Source organism: Arachis ipaensis, chromosome B03 (assembly GCF_000816755.2).
Source record: "Arachis ipaensis cultivar K30076 chromosome B03, Araip1.1, whole genome shotgun sequence".
Taxonomy (NCBI): domain Eukaryota; kingdom Viridiplantae; phylum Streptophyta; class Magnoliopsida; order Fabales; family Fabaceae; genus Arachis; species Arachis ipaensis.
This window is the reverse complement of record NC_029787.2, coordinates 120,715,374-120,720,616: the sequence shown is the minus strand read 5'-3', so window position 1 is coordinate 120,720,616 and position 5,243 is coordinate 120,715,374.

Here is a 5,243-nt window from a genome sequence, read left to right as displayed (position 1 = left end):
GAGTGTTACGTAGTTGAAAAGCTTAAGGTAACAAAAACTGTTCATGGACATAATATATATACATAGATCAATCATGTCATGCATGTTACTTCCTGCATTGATATAGAATGATGCTACGTAGGTAGCGGTAAAATAGGCTTTAGGGTAGATTAAATTAAAGATGAAATGTTACGTTACATATATAGGTGTATTTGTTAGGAGCTTATTGGCTGCGTTGGGTGCAGCATGAACAGTGAAGTTTGTCTCCAAACAGCAGCACTAGTTCTTCATGTAAATTAGTAGCCTCACCTGAGAAGAAGCATCACAATCACCCCAGCCTAGCTACTTTAATTTAGGTTCTGGATCGGTTTGCTTGATGAAGACTTGAACCGTTGCTATAATTTTGCGTACAAGCTTAAGTTAAAATTGTTTGATTAAATTTTAACCTTTATAGAACATGCTTGTGGCCAAAAGACATAAAAACAGTACTTTGCAGTAGTTGACACAACATGATAATAATAATTTTTCTTACAAGCTTGGAGTCAGTCAAACTAACACCGGCTCCAGTTTAGCTGTGCAAAGTTGGAAAATCGACCATTCATTCTCAATATAATTCATCATTGGTTTTGGGTATTAACAGTAGGCTCATTTTTGTGGATATTGAAAAAAATTTACTCAATTATTAAATTTTGTAGTATTTTTTAAAATTTTGGAGTGGAGACAATACGTCTTTCGCATATTGAAAATATACGGGTACTTCCACATATTATATATCCGGAATTTAGATATAGAAATATATATTTTATATTATAAAAAATACAAAATGAAATATAATTTTGTGGTTAAAAGTTATTATTATTAATTATGAGAATTGAGATAGAATAAATAAGTATTTTGATATCTAATTTCACTTTTCAATTTAAAAAATGAGCAATAGCTAGAAAAATAATAAGCTAAGGGCCAAGTGGGGAAGTAATTTGGCACATTTGTATATTGATTTTGGAAAAATATAGTTACATGACAATTTCCCTTTCGAAACGCACTTGTACACATTATGTTGTTGCGTTGTTCGAAATTTGTAGGGCACTTAAACCTTTAACAATTGTCAGCACAGTCACATAGGGTTCGTTATCAGTCCTTCTCCTTCAGATTAAAATTGATAGCGACCTTCATTTTATGTGAACCTAACACCATCAATTCTTTTGCAATTCCAATTCCATTGATCAATCCCACTACAACAGTGAAACTTTACGATCAATTCCAAGAATTTTTTGGAACTTGGAACCTGTAAATTAAATACATATAGTACGTAGTACGTAGTGTTGCTTAATTAGTTAAATTTTGTGTATTTTAATTTACTACTATTTTTTTTATATTAACTGAATTTCCAGAGAAAAAGACAGACATATATTAATAGAAGTGTTAAGTTAAGACTTAATTAGGAGTAGTCAATTTTTATTGTTTTGCCATTTTTAGAGGTACTATTTGGTAACATGTGATAACGTAACGGTGATTAAAACAGTAAATCCTCGTGATCCGTTTTACTTAGAAAAGGACCTGCACTAGTGATGCATGTCCTATAGAATGGAAACGGTGTCGTACCTTTCCAAAAGTGGTTTTGCATAGGCAAATAAAAAGAAGAAAAGCTAGCTAGGTTAGTTGACATGACCAACTCCATAATTCAGTTCAGAAAGTTTACTTTTGGTGAATTAAAAATGACTATCAACTCATGCTGCAATAGAGAATAGTTAATCATCCTCATCCCAAAAGAAAAAATTAAAGAAGCTAAGAAAAGCAAAGCAAAGGAAAAGTTCTTCTTTGGTGTTTGTCATAATTAACATTGCCTTTATTACACAACACAACATATATGTTTAAGCGTGGATATAGTACTTAATTAACTAGTTATATATGTCGATTTGTCCAAATGTTGCCAATAACATTATTTTCACGCCTTTATTATGGATTTCTTTGGATGATATTTTCGAAAAAAGATATTTTATTAAAGTAAAAGTAATTTTATGTCTCATGTAAAAATATTTTTTTTATCTATCAATTATGTTTGGATAAAATAAGATAAAAGTACTTTTTTGTTCATTTATTATCTATACCACTTTTCAATTAAAATATCTAAATATAAAATCAATTGTTTTTTAAAAAATAATTATATAAACAAATTATTAATTAATTTTTTTTAACATTCTCATCAAATTACACATCCTAAGTAGTTGTGACAACTTGTGGTCCAAACTTCAGAAACCAATAGACAATCTACATCATTTTCTTGAATGATGACTTAAAATCTGCTTCATGTTCAAGTTACAATAGAATAAAGGATATAATAGCACTTTTCACACTGTTTTTTTCCTTTTTCATATAGAATATAGTACGTGGTCCATGCAGCTAGCAGAGAAACCCAACAACTAAAACACTACTTCCCTGATTTCAAGATGATAAAATCCCTTCACATATCTCAAATAATTAACCACAAAAAAAATTTGTTACTAGAAATTTTAGTGCAAGGACTTTTTATTAAAGTATCCATAGTAGTAACCATCATCTCCATGCTTCGATATAAATATCCGGACCTATATGGTAGAGCCACTAGAAATTAAAAGAAAATATATGTGTGGGGCAAAAAAAGAAAGAACTTAAAGCTTTTACAAAATTTGAGGGGAGAGATATGAATGAATGACCCTAGCTAGTTAGTCCATTATTGATTAATAATTTAATATATTAATTAAGCTATATGAACATATATAGATGTTTAAATTAAAATGCTAGTACTCTTATAAAGGTAATGGTGGATCCAACCCATTTGGATCTGTTCCAAACCACACACATTATTGTCGACTCACACTTTAAAAGCTTTTCTCTGTCTATATTATATTGCGTGGAAAAAGGGTTCTTCTTTAATTTGCAGACATTATGACTAGTTGATTTAAAAAAAAAAAGATTTCCTACTCTATATGGCTGATTTTTTTTATATAAAAAAAATATTGATGTTTTTTTTTTAAAATAACATTATTTGGTGTAATTACAGATGAGTGGATTTTATAGGAAAGAAGTCAACATGTGGGGGGCGTGCTGGACATGTGACAGCATATTGGCCAACACGTGGAAGACGTGTTGAATGATTTTCATAATACTGTATAATACACTTTAAATATCAATATTCAACAAAAATATCATCTCTATTTTCATATTAAAAATAATTTCTGACTATATGTGTCTTTCGCAGCTTGTTCTTTCTTTTTTATTTTCTTGTACAAAACCTGTTGCTTCCTGTTCCTACTATTGTGAATGATTAACCAAATTAAGGAGATCGATCTGGATAGGATCCCGGTGCATGTTTGTTCCTTTAATCTATATAGTTTAAAAATAACATTATAACATGTAGAGCTCATTGTAGTTTAGACAAGAGCCAAATATATATAAAAGATTCTATTTATTACATTTTACATAATAAATAAACAAAAAAGTACTTTTATATTATTATACTAAAATATAATTGATAGATAAAAATATTTTGAGATATGAGATATTTAAACATAAAATTAGATCATGTGAGTGCATGACCTCAGTCATTGGCTTTTAAGTATAGATCATGATTCATGGTAATTAAGGCATGCACATATTCTAGAAAATATAAGTTCGGCTACTCTGGGGCCTAAAGCAAAAGGCTAGATAAAGAAAGATTAAGCTTGCACATACATACAGTCATACACCAACTCTTCATCATCATTGCTTAGTTTCTTTTTCAATTCATGATTAATGATTATTCCTTCACATATCAAGCACCAATCGATTAGCGGCGATTTTATATTAACTTTGACAAGTCTAGAACGAAGCACGAAGTTTCAATTAATCATGCAAAGAATTCTTTGCTACGCGTTTGGATGCCTTTTTTATTATCACCGCTGAAGGAAGCCAGGGGAAGAATATATGATTAGTGATTCAATTAGGCAGCTAATTTTGTGCGTAAATCTCTGACTCTCTTAGTCTCTTATCCATGTAACAAAAAAGTTACCATTTTCTAATAACAATCATTGAGAAATCAAGTCTCTCCAAGATGAAGATGGTGATGATGTTATTTGTTGATGCTATAAATATTTTGATGTAAAATCATATAGAGAGATATGAGGATTATTTGGCGTTTCTTGATCCGATTCATCCCTTTGCCCAACTAGGGGCGGCAATGCCATTCGCTTTCTTAGACTCATAATTTAAGTGATTTATGTATGCCCAAAAATAACAAAAGCAATAAATATATAAATTATTTATTATTGCGCTAGTAAAAAATTTAAAAAATCTGGAGTAGCATAATAGTCACAACTCACAATTCAACTCACAACCAAATCCTTCGCTACTTGTCAGCCTTAATCGGAAATTAAAGTTAGAAAAGGAGAATAGATATTTTTAATTTTTTTTTATTTAAGAGAATAAAGTGTAATTTTTAATTTTTTAATATTTTTTAATATTTTTTTAATTTTATTTATAAAATATATAATAAAAAATTATACATTATCTTTTCAAATAAAACAAAAAATGGAGAGAATCCATTACCCAAAAAATACTTGATAAATCCAAATTACCATTCAAAATAAACTTTTCAATGATAAAATGAGTGATATATTGGCCAAACCATAGACACATAAATACAATTAAAAAAAGAAGAAGAAGAAAATGATTTGACCGATTAACTATTTCTGCGTAGAAAATAATGGCAATGGAGGGGCGTGGGAGTGAGAGTGTGAGAAGGTGTTAAAAAGGTAGCTAATTAGGGACAAAACTAGCATTAGAAGATTGAACAAGAGAGACAACAGCCAAAGATGGAGATGCAAGTGATTGATGGATGGATAGGCTATGTATATAGCTACTTAACTAGGTTCATGCGCATGCATGTGTTTTGTTGCTTGTAATTTCCAATCATCCATCATGTCCAACCATCACTCATACACATGTGCCTGCTATTGCAATTGGGTGGTAGATACAAAGAGAGCCATGGCTTCCACTCTACACCACTACAATACAAACCCATGTTGTTTTGAATTTGAATTTGGGTTGGAGTGAAGTAGTTCCACTTAAATTGAACAGAAAGTAATACGTACGTATTTGAAACAAACAAAACAAGGGCATGAAACTAGTATTTAACAAAAAAAATTATTAGGTCTTTTCTTTTTGTCGTTTCAATCGATATGAGTGGTAGGGTCTTCATCGCTTTTGGAGATAGGAGAGGACTTAGGGAAGAAAATTTGGTGCTTGTA